This window comes from Ambystoma mexicanum, chromosome 3p (genome assembly GCF_040938575.1).
Source record: "Ambystoma mexicanum isolate Mex_15411 chromosome 3p, UKY_AmexF1_1, whole genome shotgun sequence".
NCBI classification, from domain to species: Eukaryota; Metazoa; Chordata; class Amphibia; order Caudata; family Ambystomatidae; genus Ambystoma; species Ambystoma mexicanum.
In genome coordinates, this window is record NC_090925.1 from 64,429,274 (window position 1) to 64,451,317 (window position 22,044).

The following is a 22,044-nucleotide window of genomic DNA, read 5'->3' on the forward strand; positions in this document are numbered from 1 at the left end:
AAACTTTTTAGAGACAGACTCCCCGGTATGCCAGAATGATGCTGGGGGCCCACAGACTCGGAGGGCCTAACTCTCTCTCCAGAATAAACGGCAAACTCAGTCACAGTACACACTGCAGTTTATAAAAGCCAAAACCAACAGGGATTGATACAAGAACTCAGAAAGATTCCATCATGTCACACAGTAAATGGCGCACAGACCGCTTTTGTCTAGAAAAGACGTCACTGCTCCGTCATCACTTGGACCTTTCTCCAAAAACCTGATGTGGCGTGGGATTGGCATCAGGAGCATAATAACCTGTATGGGTGCATATACATGTTATTTTACTGGCTCTTATATGCCAGGTGGCCGGCCTGTCCCTTCCCCAAAATGTATCTTAGTGCATTGTTGCGGAGCAGTGGGCTTAACTTTGGTTCTTACCCGTTGCTACCCACCCCTAGAGTCCTAAACTGTGATTTTTTTCTAGATCTGATGTCCCCAGGCCTGGGACCCAAAAGGGTTCCCAGCTCACTGTGCACCTTATTAAAGTGCTGTGAATGAGTATGTGTCTGAATTGTAACTTGTGTGTAAAAGCTTTGTTTATGAGACCATGTCCCGCTTTGTCACAACATTTTGTTGCACATTTGTTGCAGACTGCATCTGGCGTCCTGGGATCGGCTCTCCTTTCTAACCCCTGATCACTGTCCATTGTCTGCTTCAGCTGCATCAATTGTTTGGAGACCACGTAATTGAGCTCTGTAGCTCCGAATTATGAGGATGTAGTCCCTTTTTCTGCAGCTGGTCCCCTTGTTGTATAAGGATTGGAATGTCTCTGTATCACTTGTCCTTGGCTGTGGGCCTCGTCTGACACGCCTGGCTCCCTGAGAAGCCTGAATCAGCTCATCTTGCTCTCTGCTCAATAATTTAAGGCCTGCTGTAATTTTCCTAAACACTATAATGTGGTTTCTACATTGTCCACTCTATGCTATATTCTCCATAGGGTAGTCAAGCTTGTCTCTGTCAGGTCCTATAGGTGCTCCTGTAGTTCCATAGAGTTCATTGCATGTAAGCATCTGCAAGCTTTTGCTCAGGATCTCTTACGTCTTGCAGTTTCTGCGTTGCTGCATTTGGCTAATGGCAAAAATAATAAAAGCAGTGACAGTATGTATATGTATCTGTCCTCTAACTATAGAACTGTACACTCGTGTTCTTCATGTATTCGAGTGTGTGTTTGTGTCCGGCAGTGCAGATGGCACGTGCGCTTCATGTCTAGTGCTGCTATGTTGTGGTGTCTCTAGTGATGTCAGCAACATGGCTTCTTGGATACCTCTCAGTGTATTTATCGATCATTGGTGCATTTGGGATTCGTTCGAAATAGAATGGGTGATTGCAATGTTTTCTGGCCTTCCGTCTTGTCATGAACTTGATGGCAGGAGGCGGTGGCAAGATACCGACTCCCTCTTCACTATCCATGTTACACAGTTCTCCATTCAGGCCTTCAATGTTATGTTTGCTAACAACAGTTTATCCCCAGGAGACACAATAAATGCCTCCAAATGTTTTAAGGTGGACAAGAGTTGTTTTTCTAGCCTTATTGCAATAAGAAATGCGTGCCACATGTTAGCCAAGTAACTCAATCAAAAAATCAAATTATATAACACCCTCAAGTACGAATAGAAACGTCCTTTCTTTCTACAGTTTAGATTTGCTACCAATGCATCACTCCTCAGTGGGCCCTTCCACACTGTCTAGTTAATCTACAGGTGTTATTGTGCTGTTCTGGGGAATTTCAAAGTGCATCAAAGGTGTAAGAACTTTAGAGAACCCCAGCTCTATATAAAATGACATGTACAGTACATATGGTAGAAGATTATCCTGGCATCCTTGAAGCTAAGCAACAGTTTCATATCTGGAAAAGGCATCAAACATCTACAAAGAAGTACAATCCCAATTCTGGTTAATGTAAAGGATGCCCTTAGCTCCCTCATGGCTGTTTAACGCTGCACTGGAAGCCAATGAGCTGTTAGTTATGTAATTAACATGTAGGCTCACTCTGCGTCTCATTGTGGAAAATGATCCTCTTGACCCAGAACATAAACTAACCATTGCCTCTCTGTATGATGATGAAAGGTGTAGCTGCCACTTGCACCACACCATCTGCTTCAGTATTACATTGTGTAGATCGCGAGTGAGGCCTTGGACCCAGTATAACTTTACAGATAAGCCATATTAGTTTGCCAATATTGCCGGAGCATGTCTTGCAATGCATCCCTGCTTTCTGCTGTTTACCTCAATTCTCCTTATTATCACACCCCAATCCCTGCTCCATGTTTCCTCCTGCTTTCCCCATCCCTTTCTTGCAGCCTTTTCAAGAACTAGATGAAGGTGGAAAAGGATGGGAAAACCAGGCTAATAAATACCAACTAGACATTCTGTGCTACCTTCAGTGAAATCAAAGGGAACAAACTACAGTAATCATGCAGCAATGGAAACATTGTATTTGGGTCTCCAACTACTCCCGATTATCACCGGTTGTAGTGGTATTTTCTTCTGGCTAATTTAATGCATGGAAGACCTGTGAAGCTGTAACACGGACCTATGTGTAGTGTCATGCGACGTATACTCCTATGTCTATTTCCAAGCTTATCCGCTTAGAATTTAGATGACAATGGGCCTCATTACACGGACGGCGGTAAGGGTTTACTGGTACCGGTAAGGGTACCAGTGCCGGTAAACCCTTACCGCCTTACTACGAGGTCCCTTTGTGGGACCCTACCTTAACGGCTGGTTTTACCAGCCGTTAAGGATGGGACCCGCGAAGGGACCTGGGAGGTAATTACTGTACCGCAATCTGCGGTACCATAATTACTGCCTTCCCCATTCCCATTGAGCCTTATGGGGGCAAAAATGGGAATGGGGCAGTGCCATGATGAATGGGGAATTACCGCCCCCACACACCTTGGAATAGGCCGGTAATTCCGCCATTCACCATGGCGGACTTGGTAAAATACCAGCGGCAACCATGGCACTAATAGCACCATGGTTACCGCCGTCCGTGTAATGACGCACAATGAATTTTAAAAAAAGCCCTTCAGTTATTGAAAAGGATATTTAGTCCTCACAGTGCAGAGGGCTGTTATAACGGAGCCTGAGCCCGAGTCATTGCCGGTTGCTCTGACTTTACATGCCACATAATGGAAATGCTGAGTGAAGGATCTGGGAAAAGGGTAATGTACATGGACCTTCTACACATGTTCTGCTAAAACAGCTCCCAGCAACCTTGAGCACATGCATCTTAAATAAATTGCTGAAAATAAAGGAACCTATCATCCTGAGGTCCATTGATGCCCCCCAAAGTAATAGTCCTCACCCCACAATCTTAAAATGGACCTTCTACCTTGATTCGACAAAAAATACGGCAACATAAACTAGAACGAGAAGGTGGAGAATCATAGAGCCAACTCACTGTACCCCAAACAGTTCCAGCGTTTATACCATGCCACCTGAAACCAAATATAGTTGATGCTTTGACAACTGATGCCACATTGAACAGAACACTCTATTATCCACTTCTTCCCATTACTTGTAACAACACCTTTCATAGAGGGGAAATGCTGAATAATAAAGTTTGGAGGCTGGATAACTGAGTAACCTGTGTTATTCCCCTTTTGCATTCTACATGTTGGGCATTACATATGTTATCTGGCATATTTGATTATCTGGCACAATGTATTCTCCATTGGTGCCAGATAATCAAGTTTTTACTGTATTCACCGCTTCTGCTAAGCCGTTACAACGTGCTTCCAGATTGAATTTTTAAGTGTTTGATGATACTTGTAGTAATAAGGCATTTATTTCAGTGCCATTAAGGCACAATATTATGTCAACATGACATAGAACTCAAAGCTAAACAGTCATATACATGTAGAAAATACCTTTCACAAGTTCTGAGCTGCTCGCTATATTATTTTCTGCGATTATTGGAATTGCTATGCTGGAAACAAACTCGCATGTGATGTGAAAGTGTGTGCGGTTGTTGTGCTGTGGAGGTATGGTTGTGTTTAGTTCAGAGTTTGAGTGGTGTAGGCAGAAGGGTGAGTTTTTAGTAGGGTTATTTAGTGGTAGTACCTTCCTACCCTTGCAGTTCTGACTAATTGCGGCCCATATCCCTTCCCCTGTTGTGCATTCTGGTGTGCAGCAATTACCATCCCCATGGGTTCCTCCATGGGTCATGTGTTCCCTCTGCCCCGAATTCTGTCCGTGTGGGATATGGTCTACTAGCACAAGTGGGTTACACGTGAGATATTGCTTCCTTACACAGATGACCTGAATTTGTGATATGACTGACTAACACAGATGGGCTAAATGCGAGATATAACTGTCTAACACATTTAGTGGAGTACAGTAATGGTGTAAAGCCATGCCCAGACCACACTTACCATATCAGTTGCCTCCGGTTGACTGTGGCAGACTTCCCAGGCTAGCATGGGCAGACACGGACTGGAGCTGCACATTAACACAATTATACAATGTACACATTAACACAATTTTTGTTTCAGGCTCTGGATCTGCTAAAACTGTCTTTTTCTTTTCTTTTAGCTAAACAAATACAATATTAAGGCAAGTATATCTGGACAGATGAGAGAAGAGAATCAGACATATTCGACAGAATTTATTCTGGTGGGTTTGGCTGATATTCTGAACCTGCGGATGCCCATTCTTGTTGGATCTCTCCTAATTTATCTGGTGACTATTGCAGCAAATCTTCTCGTCATGTCAGTTATCTACTGTGACTCTCATCTGCACACTCCCATGTACTTCTTCCTCACTAACCTGTCTTTTGCAGACATTTCTTGTACCTCTGTTATTTTCCCCAAAATGATGGGCAGTTTTTTTATATGGAACCTGCATGTTACTCTCCGAGAATGTCTGATCCAGGTGTACTTTTATACAGCCATGCTTGCAACAGAATTTATTATTCTGACCATCATGTCCTTTGATCGATATATGGCTACTGGAGCTTGGATTGCTGGCCTTCTGGTGCCAATTTTCCACATCATCCAAATATCTACCTTCTCTTTTTGCAACACCCTTGAAATTGACCACTTCTTCTGTGATATTACCGCTCTGATTAAGCTTTCCTGCACCAGCACCATCGATATTGAAAGAATGACCTTTATTGTGGCTGTGATAGTGGTATTTTCATCATGTGTTTTAATACTGTCATCATACGTCAAAATCATCTCAGCCATCCTGAAAATACAGATGAATACACATAGGAGCAAGGCCTTCTCCACCTGTGCCTCACACCTCACAGCGGTGATCCTTTTCTTTGGAGTTGTTATCTTTGTTTATGCACGGCCAGCGTCAATGTACTCAGTGAGTCAGAGCAAAATATCCTCCTTAATATATGTAGGGGTGATCCCGATGAGTAACCCCATAATTTACACTATAAAAAACAAAGAATTCAAGGATGCCTTTAAAAGCAGGAAGGTGTAAAATGTTAGTACAAAGAACTTGGCTCCAATAGAATTAATTATCAATTTGAAATGAATGCAAACATGCATTGTTTGATCGCAATCCCATCGCTGCTTACCCAATCTGCTGTAGGTTCAAAAAAGCAGAACAGTGATGCTAAGCCCAAATATAGCATGAATGTGTGGGTACAGGAACACTTTCATGGCACTGGCAAGGGTGAGTTGTCTTGGGAAAGAGTTATGTTCTTTGGTCTCAATTAAAAAGGGTTGTAGTAGCTATGCTGGTCTGTGCCCTATGTTGATCATAACAACAAACATTTAACTTTAGTCTATGCTTAGAAAATGTCCAGTGTTGTTTTGGCTATAGAATGCTATCACTGCAGTCGAGTATTCAAAAATAGAGTGTGATTTCTTCTGCCACAAAGCAGAGTTTGAGAGTATAGAATGGAACAGTGATTAAGGGCTGGTTATACTTTGATCTGGAAATGCACAGTTTTTCTTGTCAAGGCATACATGCTTTCAATAGATAGTTGCATGTTTGCCTGCAACAACCATAGGTTCAAAGTAGTTGAACCTTTCTGCGGACAGCAGCACATAAACAGAAACAATAGCATTACTTTGTTGCAGGAATTCATTGATATGAGTAGTCTGAGCAGGGCATCTGCCTATCTTTGTGGACACATGGGCTGGGTGCCACTGGAAGCTCGGTGATGCCTGGCAAGTGTACCGCCCTCAATGAATCACCGTTGGCATGTAGGGGACACACAGTGTTAAGTCCCACCCAATTTTCTTTTTTTTTTTAATTGTATTTAACTGTTGTTAACAGTTTTTACAAAGGAAGAAGAGAAATTTCCAAGTGCATTTTCCCAGATGCTTATCAAAGAACGGGCTAAGTCCTTTTAGAGACTTTCTTGTCCTTCACAGATGGCATCCAACTTCAGACTGTGTAGAAAGTTTACCACTGCGATAACTGACGTAGCCCGTTCATTAGATATGACCACCAGTAGTCCTCGTCCATTTTTGAGAAGTTTGAATAAAGGTGATCCAGGTGGATTTTTCTATTGCTAGTTGTTCCTGGGCAATGGATGATCAAGTGTCTCAGGCTTTCCTTTAAGTCTGAGTTCCGACAGAATCGACAGCCGTCCGATTCAGATTTGCCTCGGATTTTCAGTACCTCGTTGGTCTTTAAAATGTTCAATTCGCTCTTAGAAAGGTAGAGCGGAATGTCTTATTCGGAAATTGAAGTAGGTAGCCGATGGGCTCATTTAGTTTTTGGGCGAAAGCCGGCAAGTGGGCCACTGATTTGTAGTTTGCTGCTGTTTGTTGAGTGTCGCACCATCTAAATCTTTCAGTTTTTTTGCCGTTCTTTTCGGATTTGTCAAGAGCACCTCCTCTGAGCTGCCTATTGAATTCAGAAGTGTTTGATTTTTTTCTAACCAAGTTTTGAGAGTTTTGTTTGAACCTTTCTCAGTTTCTTCCCGTATCAATGCATAGATTTTCTCCACAGATGATCTCACTTCTCTGTAGAACATCAGAGTGTTAATAGATACTGTTCCTTGAAGAGAAGTGAGGAAGAGTTCCCTTCTTATCAATGCTATTGGAGTCGAAGTAGGCAGTCGGAGCACTTTTTTCCAGAGTGAGCCCTCCAATTTAGGCCACGTTGAGTCAGGGATGCCAAACATTGCCGCTGTGCCGTAGGTGAGCGCTGGTACCACTTTCATCTTATAGAAGTTCATCGCCGCCTTTACTGAGAAGCGACCACATTTTTTATCCATGATGGTCAGTTGATTTGACAAAGTTTTGTTTTTGTTGGTCAGGAGGTCTAACATGGATTGCTCATTCCGTTTGTTATTAAACATCGTGCCCAGGTATCTGAAGGCATCCACCTCTTCCGGATGGGTGTTGTTGAAGAACCATACCTCTGAGGTTTTGCGTTTGGCCGCTTTTGTCAGTCGCATCACTTTGGTTTTTGTTGCGTTGCTTTCCAGGTCGTTAGTATGAAGGTATTCATTCAAGTTTTCTAGTTTTTGCTGTAACCCTATCTTTGTCTGGTCAATGAGGATGATATCATCCGCGTAAAGTAATCTACTGACTTTTTCGGATCCTAAGGAGGGCGGGAAGGCTTTAACATTCTTTTTGGCTTGTTGGTAATCACCGGTATAGGCGTTGTAAAGTGCTGGTGCCAGAGGGCATCCCTGCTTAACTCTGATAGCTGTTCCTATTACGGAGGAAAGTAACCCAGTTGAGTCTGACTCTCATGGATGTTTCTGAATAAAGTTCTTGTACTGGATCTAGCAGATACGGTGGGCAATTCCAATTGCTAAGTTTTATCCAGAGTTTTTCTCTATTTACCTTGTCGAAGGCTTTGGATAGATCGATGAAGGCCATGCATAGGGGAGGAGCCCCTTCCTGGACTCTGGCTTTCAAGATGTTGATAGTGAATATGTTTGGCATGGTGTTCAAATTTTTTCGGAAGCCTGTTTGAAAGTTGTCCCAACCCTCTGAGGACGCCACCCAGGTTTTGAAGTTGTCCAGTAAGAAGGATCCGAAGAGTTTACCAATACAGTCAAGGAGTGCTATCGGGCGATAGTTGTTTGGATCGCTTCTGTCTCCAGACTTATAGATAGGCACTACATTGGCTGTTTTCCAAGACTTCGGAACGGATGTGGTGGCCGCACAAGATTCAAAAATTTCGGCTATTAGGATTGACCAGGCTTTTGGGTTGGATTTTAAGGCCATATTCGACAGGCCGTCAGGACCTGGTGCTCGTGATGATTTAAGGTTCTTGATTTTGTCTTCGATGCTAGATGGGTCGGGCTCTGTGGCCCACCGGCTGGTTCGACGTGTCGCAGGTTTTGGTTCGTTACTCGCTGGACCAAAAAGGGTAGCGAAATGTTTGATCCAGGCTTCTTCTGGTACGCTAGATGTTAGAGCGTCCTTACTTAGTCAGCTGTTGGAGTTGACCAGTGACCAAAATGATTTTGTTTGCTTGCCGGCCAGCACTCGCAGAATTTGTTTAGAGTCATCTTGGTATAGTTGTAATTTGAAGCCTTTCAGCCAGTTCTTATAGGCTTTAGTGACTTTCCAAGCTGTTTCAACGTTGATACGTGTCTGGAAACTCCTGGCCTTTCTTACGGCTCTTCTCATCTCCAGCCTTTTTTGCCTGAGGGTTTCGTTGTTGTGATGGTTGGTTTTTACTTTCTTTCCGTTACCAGTTTTTTTGATCTGGTATGGTTGAAGTAGTGGTCAATAGTCTGTGAGATGTCCCGCCTCTTTTGAATTTACCAGTGCTTTTGCTTGGCAGTAGTTGAGAGTTAGTGTCGTAACTGCTGAGGTGTTCATCCTTAAGCGGGTGGAGTTTGCGTAGGTCTCCATGTTGGTCGTTCTCAGCGCTATGTCGCTTTCGTGCGCTTTGAGGCGGGGGACTGACCATGTCATTTCAGGAGATTGTGGTCGCTGTTAAGTGTTCTAATGGTGTCGAAACATGTGACCATCTGGAGGAGGTTTCTGCTGGACAAGTAGACATGGTCTAAGGTGGCGCTCCTTCCGGCTAGTTCCCAGGTCGGGAGAATCGGGTGTGATGCTTTTCCCAAGAAGTGGGCATTGTGTAAGTCGAAGTTGTCCATCAAGTTAGCCCATTTCGTTCCTATGTCTTGAGAGTTGTCCGGAGGTTGAAGCATGCTTGATTTTGTTTGGCAGTTTTCCTGCCCATTCCTCTTGATCCTGACATTTAAGTCCCCACAGATGACTACGCTTTCCACTAGTTCACTTGATAAGGCGTTTTTCAGAAGGTTTTCAATTTTCAGTAAGAAGGTGTCTGTTACGCATTCTACCGGGTTCCAGTATAGATTAATCAGCAAGTATGTTGTTTTTTTTGTTTGTTAGCATTTTGTTGATTGTTGCTTCTTTGTATCAGAGTTGCCAGTATGTGCGGCTCGACCTTTAAGAGTTTGAGAAAGTGAAGGTCGGATCCGATTCTTATTGCTGTGAGTAATCCCGCTCTTGGTCTCCCCGATGCTCCTCTCAGGGCTGGTGAGAAGGTGATCGCGTAGCCTTCTATCGACGGTTTGTGTTGGATCCAAGTTTCTTGGAAGCACCAGATGTCTGAAGATCCTAAGTTGACGTCTGAAGAGTTCGTCAGGTGGGAGAAACACTGGGTATTCCAAGAACCCAGAGTTATGTGGGTGATTGGTTCCGTAATCAATGACTGGCCAGAGCGCTCCTTGTTTAACTGGCTTTTGTTTAATTGCTAGTATCTATGGTTTGTTGATAATGCTTTGGGCAGCCAATCCCAGTGGTTGACCTCCTCCTTTGTACTTTGTTGCTTCTTGTCCCAGTTTGGCTTCTCCTTTCCTTTTAGTGAAGTATCTTGTTCAATGGTCATGTTCCAGTTCTTTTGGGGCCCCGGAGGAACTCTTTCGAGTTCTTGAGAGCTTTGCTGATGATCCTCTGTCTGTTTTCGTGTGGTTGATCTTGGAGGGTATTTGTCGGTCACTGCTGGCGCCCGGTCGTTCCGATGTGTGGGTTCGCTCTTGACGTGGGCTTTCGTCTTCTTTTCCAGAGAGCGTCTCTCCGCATGAAATGAATGCAATCATGTATTGTTTGATCGCAATCCCATCGCTGCTTACCCAATCTGCTGTAGGTTCAAAAAAGCAGAACAGTGATGCTAAGCCCAAATATAGCATGAATGTGTGGGTACAGGAACACTTTCATGGCACTGGCAAGGGTGAGTTGTCTTGGGAAAGAGTTATGTTCTATGTTCTCAATTAAAAAGGGTTGTAGTAGCTATGCCCTTTAATTGTGTACTGCACAGGGGTGATGGTCTGTGCCCTATGTTGATCATAACAACATTTAACTTTAGTTATGCTTAGAAAATGTCCAGTGTTTTTTTGGCTTTAGAATGCTATCACTGCAGTCGAGTATTCAAAAATAGAGTATGATTTCTTCTGTCACAAAGCAGGGTTTGAGAGTATAGAATGGAACAGTGATTAAGGGCTGGTTATACTTTGATCTGGAAATGCACAGTTTTTCTCATCAAGGCATACATGCTTTCAATAGATAGTTGTATGTTTGCCTGCAACAACCATAGGTTCAAAGTAGTTGAACCTTTCTGCTGGACAGCATCACATAAACAGAAACAAAAGCATTACTTTGTTGCAGGAATTCATTGATATGAGTAGTCTGAGCAGGGCATCTGCCTATCTTTGTGGACACATGGGCTGGGTGCCACTGGAAGCTCGATGATGCCTGGCAAGTGTACCGCCCTCAATGAATCACTGTTGGCATGTAGGGGACACACAGTGTTAAGTCCCACCCACTTGTCGCTAGGTCAGCTAAATAGAGCCAATGTAACACAAAGCCAGCCCCAAAACGACCAGCAAATAAATAGATACATTTGCGTTCAATGGAAATGATTTTGCAGAAATGCATCATTGGTAGCAATGGAGCTGATACGTTCATAAGTTCTTTTTGCGAGCCCATCTGCTGAGAAGGAACGTGGTGCAAATACCTTTGATGGAATGTATTCCACTCAGGAGAGTCTACAGGCTCATTTGAGCTCACTGCACCCTTCACAGAGGGGAAATATCCATTTGCATGTTCAAAGCAAAGTCATCACCTGCAAATAGAAACACATGCTGCAGATCAGGGGAAACGGCGGCTGCTCCACTGATGCAATGCTGCATATCTGTGGCTCTCTGATCAATGAACGAAAGAGACTGAAGATGAAATGTTCAAATGTTCTCATCCAGTGTGTCTTTTCAAAGGAAAAGAGGGGATCTCATGCTTAACCAACGTTGTTTTGTTTTTCAGTGCACAGACTGGGGAAGCAGGGGACCCCTGCTCAGTACAGACTGCATCAGAGATGGTTGCAGAGCGAGAATTGGAATCTAGAATGGTGAGAGTTGCTACAATAGTAAATGTCCAGCCTCTTTCCAGCTCACATTACTCAGGTCACATTAACCAATTATTCTGAGCCCAGCCTAAATTCACATAGGTGCAGATCCTCACCTAGAGTCTCAACCCAGGGGAGGGGAATCTCTATATAAACCAAGCGGCTCCGTCTGACAGTGTATGCTATCGGGAAAGGAGCTGCAGAGAAGTGTTCTGTAGCAGATGGTGAGAGGAGATATGTTAAAGAGGAGAGTCTGTAGGGAAGAGGAGAAAGGGAGGAAGAAACAGTAGAAGACTGGTGGTTGGAGGGAGATTATTTCAACCTCAGAGAGGTTGAGAGTTAAACAGGGAGCAGGTCACTAGAAGAGGAAGGTGGTTGGGTACAGAACCTTGGAGGATAACGCAAGGACTGGTTGAGAATGGGGCTCAGTAAGAATGTAAACTGTTTTTTGCCCTGATACAAGAGACCCAGTGTCTGAGGGTGTCAGCGACCCAGGTTGTGCAGCCCAGCCCAGACATTTGTGTTGCTGGTAGTCATGATGTACAGGGCCCCACAGATTGGTTGCCCTCCTGAAAAAAAAGAAAGGGCTGAGTCTTTGTGTGCTGGTAGTTTCTATAGATATTTTTGGAGAACCGTATAATTGATTTGGGGAAAATGAACTATGTTTCAGAACTGAAATTCCATTGTTTGCCTCTTTTTGTTCTACTTGACTTTGTGTAAATTAATTGGTCAAAAAATACACCTCTCCAAGATTGTAGCTCATTGATTTGGATAGTCATTACACCTTTGTGAAAGAGGTGTCATTATTTGCGATATTGGCAATATTCTATGAACATTGTGAGGTTGAAGGTCATAAACTTCACATCAGCTGTGATGTCTCTCAATGTCAGCCATGTTCCTCATTTTTAAACCAACGTTTTTTCTGATTATGTGTACATGTAATGCCTCCCTAGAGATGTGAATCCTGTACATGCCTCCTGTGAAGTCCTCGTCCTATCGGGGTGAGGTGTCTCCAAGGGACTGCATTCCTTGCACTGTTATCCTTCCATCATAGGTTAGGTACATTCCATTGGTAGGGAGTGAAGGTATGTGCCCGCAGTAACACTGCAATACAGTGAGTCCAAACATTTTACTTTGGGGGTCATTACACGTATGCTGGTATCCTGCCGGTAATTCCAGCAGGATACCGGAAAACAGTATAAACGATCCCGCTGCCTGATATCCCGGTGTTACCGGGATATTACAGGCGGGGCAGGGTGGTATATGTGAATTCCATGAAGTCAAACAGGGCTCCATGAAGGAGATTACCAATATTACCAGCACTGGTTATGCCGGTGCCAGAAATACAGGCTGTCTTCTGACAGTGGAGGCAAAATTGTACTGTGACGTTGGGGAAAAGAGCTTGTGTACGGAAATACTGTCACTTTTTTCTGGACTAATGACTCCCTTTGTGTTCCATGAGAGAAAATGGGACACAGATGTTGCCATATAAAGTAATTGTGTTTGCTGGCTGCCACAGACAATGGGCTGTTTCTGAGTGTCTGGATGTTTTGAAGGAAAACACTTTTGCACAGAAAGCCTAGGAAGGTTTGTATTTGGCAACCAACAAGTGATTAAGTGGCCACCAAAATGTTAAATGGATGCAAGCCTGTGATTGAAGCTGAGATGATATTCCGCTCCCAAGATTCCTATGTAACCTAAGGCTGCACACATGCAGTGATGGATCAAATTAGCTACCCAAAAGGAAAGACTCCAACCCAGATGAATTGTGAGAAACCTCTATCAAGCTGCAATGCGTCCAAGTCAGCATTCTGAGATAAAGCGTGGCCTGTATGCATGTACAGCATCCTTGTTCTAATGATCAGATGTGGGGGGCATCCTAATGTTTCCTTCTCTTGACCTAGGAGGACCAGCACCATTGCAATCCAAAGCCTCTCTCCCTGGATTTTGATGATGCATCGAGGCAAGGGCAGACATCTTCTGTGAGCAATGACTGGTGTATAATCAGTGACCTGTGACCATGGGAAGCATCATATGAGCAGATACTCTCAATAAGCAAAGCTAGTTTCTGAAATGATTGAATATCTGCTGAAATGTAAAAGGTTCCTTTTAGCAATCAAAACCAAGTGAGAGATTATCCAAGTGACACCATGACTGCAGGTGGAAGCCTGGACATAGTAATGTACAGGACATGGACTGCTAAAGTCTCAATGTCTAAAGTGAGTCCTATAAGAGATACACTGGAGGAAGCATGCCAGGCATACAGCTGAACACTTTGATGCAAACATTTTCGGATGTACAGTTCCTTCCTTAAAAAGTGATGGAGTAGTTTTACATGGAGGCTCAGTACAGTATGCATGTTTTACCCAGGGATTTCTTCTTTGCACACAGGTCATGCAGAGCCATTGGAAAACATATAAGTAGATGCTTATGAACACAACAATGACAATACTTGGCAAGTCACACTCATTTTAAGGAGTGCCACCTACTCTGCTTCCATTTCCACCCTCCCAGCAAGCCTCCTGCCTTTCATGGGTGTCCTGGAGATCCTGACACAGCACCATTTGTCTGCACCCCCTTTTCATCATGTTAGGTGTTTTTCTTCTTTAGTGCAAACACCTCAGGTTCTGCTACTAATGCTGAATGTTGTATTCTTAAATGTCTAGAAGGAGGCAATCAAGTCAGTCTCCGGATACCACGATGAGTGAGAGAAAGAGCGAGGCCAAAACAGACCCTCAATGATGGAGGAAATGCACAACATGTGCAGGATGTTCAGTAATGATAATGATAATGATGAGTTATTTATATAGCGCCTTAATCCAAAGCGCTGTAGTCCTTAGAAACTGAGTGGGGCAGGATATCCAATGCAAAATAGGAACATTCCATCACTGAACAAGAACCCAACACCTCCAGTACTGCCCCATTTCCACATTCCTTGATTCAGAAGACTGATAATGAAATATGATATGATATGATATGATATGGCATTTGTAACGCGACTATACATATGCACGAAGAAGAAGCATTTGTACCTTGTAAGGGAGGCATGTTATCACAAGTATGACACTGACACAAGAGCTAAACATTTGTAAATGTTTATTCAATCATTGGGGTTTGGAAAAACTCCTACTTTGCCCTATAGCTGATGGGTGTAATCGAGTCCTAGTTAGTCTATGTACAATCAAAATGGCCTATACTAACAAAACCTAATGCCTGCACTATCTCTTATACCGAAATTCTGTAAAGGGGAATGTGTATGCAATGAACGTCAATGTGATAACATAAAAGAACAAGGTGGCTGAGTCAGCTCTATTCACTACATTGGACAGCATGGAGTAAGGCGGCCCCGGTAGACAGGATGACACACTCAGGCTCAGGTTATCAAAAAAAGGTAGTTTATAATGTTTGTGGAAGCGCGCTTGGACTTCCACGATAAAGTCACTTATTTCCAGTTGACCAAAAGTTTGTTCACAGTTCAACAAAAGTTCATTTAGGTCTCTCTCTGTCGGGCTTGCACCTCTCCAGACATAAAGTACCTGATTCAACGTAGATCTCCCTCAGTCAGGCTCGGACCTTTCACTGATGTCGAAGACCTTCGAATGTGCAAACTTTCAATTCAGCTTTCCCTTGTGTTGTTTGCGACAATGTCTCTTGATCTTGGTAGTTCCATAACACACTTATGGAGTGGCTGTAGAGTGGCAGTCTCTGCAGTGTTTCTACGAGCTTCCTGAATACTCTTGTGCTTTGGAGTCTCTCTGCTGTGTTTACTGTGAGAGGGCGGGACATTCATTTAAAAACCCTCTTTCCCGCGGAGCGGCCGCAGAGTGGCTGCAGAGTGGCAGTCTCTGCAGTGTTTCTACGAGGTTCCTGAATACTCTTGTGTTTTGGAGTCTGTCTGCTGTGTTTACTGTGAGAGGGCGGGACATTCATTAAAACCCTCTTTCCCGCGGAGCGGCCGCGGAGTGGCTGCAGAGTGGCAGTCTCTGCAGTGTTTCTACGAGCTCCCTGAATACTCTTGTGTTTTGGAGTCTGTCTGTCTGCTGTCTGCTGTGTTTACTGTGAGAGGGCGGGACATTCATTTAAAAACCCTCTTTCCCGCGCCAGCAGAAAAAAACGCACCTCCCACACTCCTGCTTCTGCCAAACGGACTTCGGTTGGTGATCCCATCTATTCTACCCATCCCGTTTCCACTCAACCTGAGACTCTGGGTCCCCGACTGCGAAGCGCCAAAACAAACATGGCCCTTGTGGCCCCTTTGAATCACTCGAATCACGAGGTGGCTTCTCCCGTGCTGAGGCTGGCTACCATCGTACCTTGATCCGCTTCCGGACTGGATCTGGAGCCGGGAGCACGCCAGCCGGACGCCCTGGAGTCTCTTTCTACTACTTGTCACCAGACCATGGAGGAGTCTCTCCCTCCCGCCTTCTGTCTCCCGCTGCGCGAAGCGGGTGTAGCGTCGCCCCTCGGAGGAGAGGAAACGCCGCTCGCACAGGTGAGGCGGGACCGGTGGGGGAAGAGGGGGGGATGGGTGACCAGCTCAAGTTTTCTGATCGTCTGTGTTCACCCCACCCACTGGTCCCCGCACCCCTTCTGATGGTGGGGTGTGAGGACAGAGGTGGGGCAGTGCCGGCAAACGATCCGTCACTGGTGGGGACCTGTACTCTGGACCCAAACTTCCTTATAGTGGTTCCTATTCTTCACCATACTCCCCCGGATGTCAGAGCAGTGCAGACAGGGGTAGTTCCACCTCGGTCCGAGTTGCCAGAGGGGGAGCAGCAAATTGTCTCAGCTGGTGTGGTACACCCCGGAGCGGCTTTGCCTGACCCCTCTGGGGGAGTTCCGCGAAACGACAGCTTCATCAAATCCCCTCATGTTTCTGTAAATGCTACGCATTCAAAAAAGAAAGGAGGACCTGTACGCAGGAAACGATGCGCACACCTACGTCAAAGGTCTGGACTTAAAGCCCAGCCGACACGTGCCAAAGCCTTTCCAGCGCACTGCCGAGACATCAGCATCATCATCAGAAGGATGACATATCCCAGCTGTCGGCAAATAACAGGTTTTTCGCAAAACCTCTTAAAATAGAAAGTATCAGTCTGCGAAGAACTCTCTGATGCTGAGATTTTGAGAGTCATTACGGACCAAACACCACTGGAGAGACTACTGACATGCGACCAATATTTTCGCTAGAACCAGCACGTTTTTCTTTGGCTCCCCACGATCCGGTGCACTCCCCCTTCCAAGTCCTTCTACCAAGACTACAAATGACCTGGAGGGAGCCTTAAATCCACTATGTTCTCAGTTTCCTGCGGCGGACCCTAAAGCCCCAAAAAAAATGGACCTTCTTTCAGGGGCTCTGGCCGCATGGCCCCCGGATCCGGTAGCCATACTGCCAACAACAAAGTTTCCATCGCAGAAACGGGGCTGTCTTAGACTTTCGGAGAACGTCATTATTGACTTAAGCGGTGTTGAAGATCTTGCGTTTGGTTCATTTCAAGCAGATGAAATAGAAACCATTGACCTTATACCAATGACTTCTAACTCAGGTGAGCCTAGGGGGGAATCTTGGGTGAATACCGAGCATTCCCTTACAGCCTTGCAAGTGCAAGCCCCAGACTCCAGAGCATATCCAAAGCAAGGAAAGAGACCTGATTTTGTTGCTCAAATGAGCCCTGTGACTCCTAGACTTTCTGTTGGGTCTCAGAATGTTAGCTCCCAAACTTTACCTAGTCCAATGAGACCCCTATGCTCAAGTGAGAAAATAGGAAATTCATCAAAAGACTCTTCGCCCAAAAAGACTGATCTAAGGCTAATCATGTCAACGGTAACTTTGGCCATGGCTCCCTTTTGTAAATTGTATGAGTCGATAAATGACTCGATGAGAGATCATACTTCCATCATAGCAATGATGAATAGCCGTCTGATTTTCCTGGAAGGCTACATCAACGCCCTTAACAACAAAATGGAAAAAGGTTACACGGTCGAGGGGCATGCAAAGTCTTCAGACGCTACACAATCGACGCAAGCCCACCTGGTGGACTCCAGTTCCCAGACCTTTGAACCATGGCCGACCTTCACTTTTGAGGAGCTTAGAACAGAGTTAGGCAAAGAGTCCCCCTGCGAGGGCCCTACCAAGACGAAGTCAATGCCGGCAACGGCTAACACAAATGGAGCAATTTATGATGCACCGATTTCAATTACAACAGATCAGGAGTCTATTCCTGACCTGAATGCAAAGGTGAATGTACCCGCAACAAAAGGTCACACCACGACTCAAAAGCAAACGACAATCAAGTTTTTCTCTCCTCAATCGATCAGCAGCAAAGAGACGCCTCCGAAAAGGGGGAGCCTCACAGAGGGTCCGAGAAATCCTTGCATAAGGAATCTTCAAGAACTGTGGTTGAGCTTAAACTTCCGAGTCAGAGGATGGGAAATACCGCATCAGAAAGTGTACCCGCAATCAAGGAGATCAAACCCGCAGCAGATGAGGATTTACTAAACCTTAGTGTTTATACACTATCTGACGACCAGGAAGAAAGTAACAATCTCTACCACACGGACGAGGAGACCTCTCCTTTCTTTACCCTAGAAAGTCATTGCAAGAAGCTCCAAAAAAAGTCCAGCTGGGGGTCGCGATCGCCAAAGTGTAGGACCCTGGAATTACACCAAACCATCCACCAAGGAGCCGGACTGGGTGAGTTTAACTCAGAAAACGCTCCTCCAAAACAAAGGATTAGAAAAACCGATTATTCTCCGAGACAAAGTTCCCCCCCAGCAACCAAATGGGTCCACGCCACACGGGACAAATGGCTACCAGAAAAGCGACATCTGTCAGAAACCAATATTAAAGATACGAAAAATCGGAACGAAATCGGAACAACTCTAAATCTAGCGCAAGGAAAGCATCAAGATCAGCAGTACATGCTTCAATAACAAAACGCAACTTCAAGATTGAACAATTACCAAATAACAAAAAATATGTGATATTGAACAGAAGTTTCTTGCTACAACTTCTCAAATGTGTCCCAACGCTCCGCAAAGTTGAAACAAAAGACCTAGCCAGGGTTGAACCGTTTCATCAGGGGAAAATTGCATGCGCCTACCTTCATGTGCACACTAATTGGGCAAAAGTTAGGATCTCCGAGGCTGCAGAACATTTATTAAAGTTGGGATTTGACCTGTTCGAACTCGAAGAGAGTGTTCCATCTACCTCTCCACGGAAACTATCTGAAACGGCTGGGTCAATTACAGCCCTACATCCAGCCAACTTGAGTAACAAACCAAAATCGCTTGCAGAACCTACGGAGGCGAGAGGCCTGAAACGAACTGTTCTAATTAGCAAACAATCTTCACAGGATTCCTCTCCCCGACTCGCGTCTTCGAGCTCCCGTTGTGAAGCCCAGAGTCAGCAACCAACAATTGTCACCAGAAGAAATGAAATTGCCTACAAAGATCCTTTAGGCATAGGAAGACGCCCTCTTGGCCCCACGCCAAAAATTGTACGGACGATAAACCAATCCCTGGGTGGAAAGGACATTGGCGCCCAAGAAACTCAAAAACAAGCCCCACTAGCGCAACTATGGGCATGGTTACCTAAGGCACTGATGCTAAATAAGAACAAATAGCAATTTGTCGAGCACTTTTCAGCACCCCTTGCTATTAAACAAACACCTGGGAAACCAGACCTCTCCTTGGGGTCATGGAATACTCGTGGATTTCAACATCTAACTAAGAAAGGAGACCTAAACTTGGGGTGTCTGGATATCATCTGTCTACAATAAACCTGGATGATTGAACGTCCCACTATGGACGGCTACGACTTGGCATGCATCCCAGCCATCAAAGGAACTTCCGGCCGCCCTTCATCTGGCCTCATAACCGCAATTCGTTGCGGCTCTGGATTACATTTAAAGAAAACCCTGAGATCTACAACTTATCTCTTGGCCACGGAAGTCAGCTGGAACAGTTCCGAGGTGGAAAAGGCAATGTTTAAATCACAACCTTTAATCATCATTAATGTCTATTGGAATCCTGCAGCCATGACCGATTAATTCTTTATAGCCCTGATGGAAGAGACTATTCACGAAGCTCTGGTAAATTGTCCTGAGGCTCTGCTGATTACTTGCGGAGATTTAAACGCTACCTGGTTGTCGCAGGAATCAGCTGATCATCTTCTTCACTTTTCGTCCCTTAGAAACAAACATGGTGCAGCGTGGCTGTCATTGATGTCATCCTGTGATTTACTCTGCGCGGAGGACTTATTCACCAGTGAAGAGAGGCCTCCTACTTGGGAAAGAGGAAATTCTTCCGCGGACATTGATCACATTTTCATTAGCAGGTACTTGGCAGCTCTTACTACTTTGTTCGAAGTTCAAAGGTCCTCAGCGAGTGATCACAATCTGTTGGTTCTGAAATGGAAGACAAATGCGCTCTACAACGTAGTCATGCCTGCTCAAGTGGAGTCTAACAACCAACAAAACCGCCTAAGACTATCAGCAACTTCGATTTCAAAGATAAAGGACCAGTACCTAAAAACAGGAAACGAGCCTGATCAATTGAATGATCCGCAATTACCAGACTATCAACCGCTTCTGGTACCTTTCAGATCTAAACCCAATGGTCCCAGACAGAGTAAAATTCTTGCCAGACACGAATATAGCAAAGAACTGGTTCTAAGACGGCGTTTAGTGAGGAAAGCAAGAAGAAAACTGCGTGCCTTTCCATTGTCAGAAAATCAGGCAATCTTCGATCAGGAACAGCAAACTTACAAATCGTGGATCAGGCAATACCGCAGCAACTTATACCAACAAGATGCGGAAGCCATGTTGAAGTTGGTTTGCGGTCACCATCCTCGGGAATTCTGGGCCCTTCTTAGATCAACCTTTTCTCCTCTTGAGGAATCGCCTTTAAATCCGGTCTGTGAAACAGATTGGATAAACTTTTATTCAAATCTGTTCCAGACGCCTGCATCCTCCAGTTTCCTGGAGTTCAGTACAAAACTAGAACCATGGATAGACCTGAGTAGTGAAGCAGAGATCTTCAAAGTCCTTCGAAGACTCAAACCACCGCGAGCGCCCGACCCAGACGGAATCACAAACCTTGATTTTAAGAAATACCCAAGAGAATGGTCTTCGGAAAGAAGATCCAAAGAACTACTGCCCAATTGCGCTCTTGGACACGGTTGGCAAGGTGTTCGGCTCCTTATTACTTCAAAAATGTCAGCGATGGGCAAGCGAAGCAGAATTCGCTGACCCGTTTCAAACGGGATTTACAAAAAACAGCGGTACAACAACTAATATTATGTTTCTTAGCGCGCTCAAAAGCAAGGTTCTGGGAGGAGGGCCAAGAGTGTTCCTTGCGTTCATAGATCTGGCGCAAGCCTTTGATCAAGTAAACAGAGCGAGCTTGTGGAGAAAACTGAGCCTTTGGAAATGCCCTGTTGAACTCCTGCAGCCAATCCAAGCACTACACCAGGACACAAAGGTACGTGTGAGATTAAATCAAGCTGGCCTGCTATCATCAGAAATCTAAGTCGGCCGAGGAGTGAAACAGGGATGCCCCGGCACTTTTCATCGCTTACATGGGCGATTCCAAAGCCTCAGAACTATCTATCCGCTCCTTTCCGCCATCGATGGGAAAGTTGAAAACCACAAGGCTCCCGTACATGGACGATCTAATCCTAATGGATATGACCCCGATTGGCCTCCAGCGTCAGCTCGATAACTTGGTTGCTTACATTCGAGCAAACGACTTAACTATTAATGCATCCAAAACTAAGATTTGGATCATGGAAAAACACAAACTACCACAAGAAAAACTATCCTGGTACCTGGATGGGGCTGCACTGGAAAAAGTCTCTAGCATTAAATATCTAGGAGTAACTCTGGACTGTTCTAGCATCAACACAACCCTTCAAAGTTGCTTAATGAACAAAGCAAAAAATCTAGCGGCACAAGCCCGGGCAATGGACAAGAAGTTTGGTCACTTTTCCTTGTTACCACTGATCAAATTCTACAGGATGAAGGTGGTTCCAACACACACCTACGCAGCGGAAGCTCTCCCCCACACGCCTGCCCATCTGTGGCTGAAGCCAGAGGGTTACATCTGGCGCATGGTCCTAGGTCTCCCAAAGTCAACATCGGCCCCCCTCATCAGAAGAGAGTTAGGTCTTCTCTCACTGGAAGGGACCACGGAGATAAAATCCATGATGCTCTACAGGAAAACGACGCTTCCAAATTGTCTGCATGTGTTAGCCATCATACATGCTGAAATTCTGACAGCACGCTGTTCTGTCTTAAAATCTTGGGAAACGGCGCGCAAAGCGAAATTATTGGAAATTCACTCTTCAGAGCAAGATCTTATCCGAAACCCGTCAAAAATAAAAAGGAAAATCAGCGAGCTTGACTGGATTAAATCTTTGAACAATGCAACAAAAGCAAAATCAGTCAGCCATCTCCCACCTTATCAAAGTAAATTGAACACTGTCCCGAATTATTTGAGCAAGTTTCCCAACAAAGCAGCCAGAAACTTATTTTTGAAAGTGCGCTTAAATTTACTGCCGACAAATGAGATCTTAAAACTCAGAGGACAGAGTAATTCAAACATATGCCGTTTTTGTAAAAACGACACTAATGTAGAAACTATACGCCACTTGCTCCTAAACTGCCCAGGAACAAGAGCGATAGGCGAGAAATT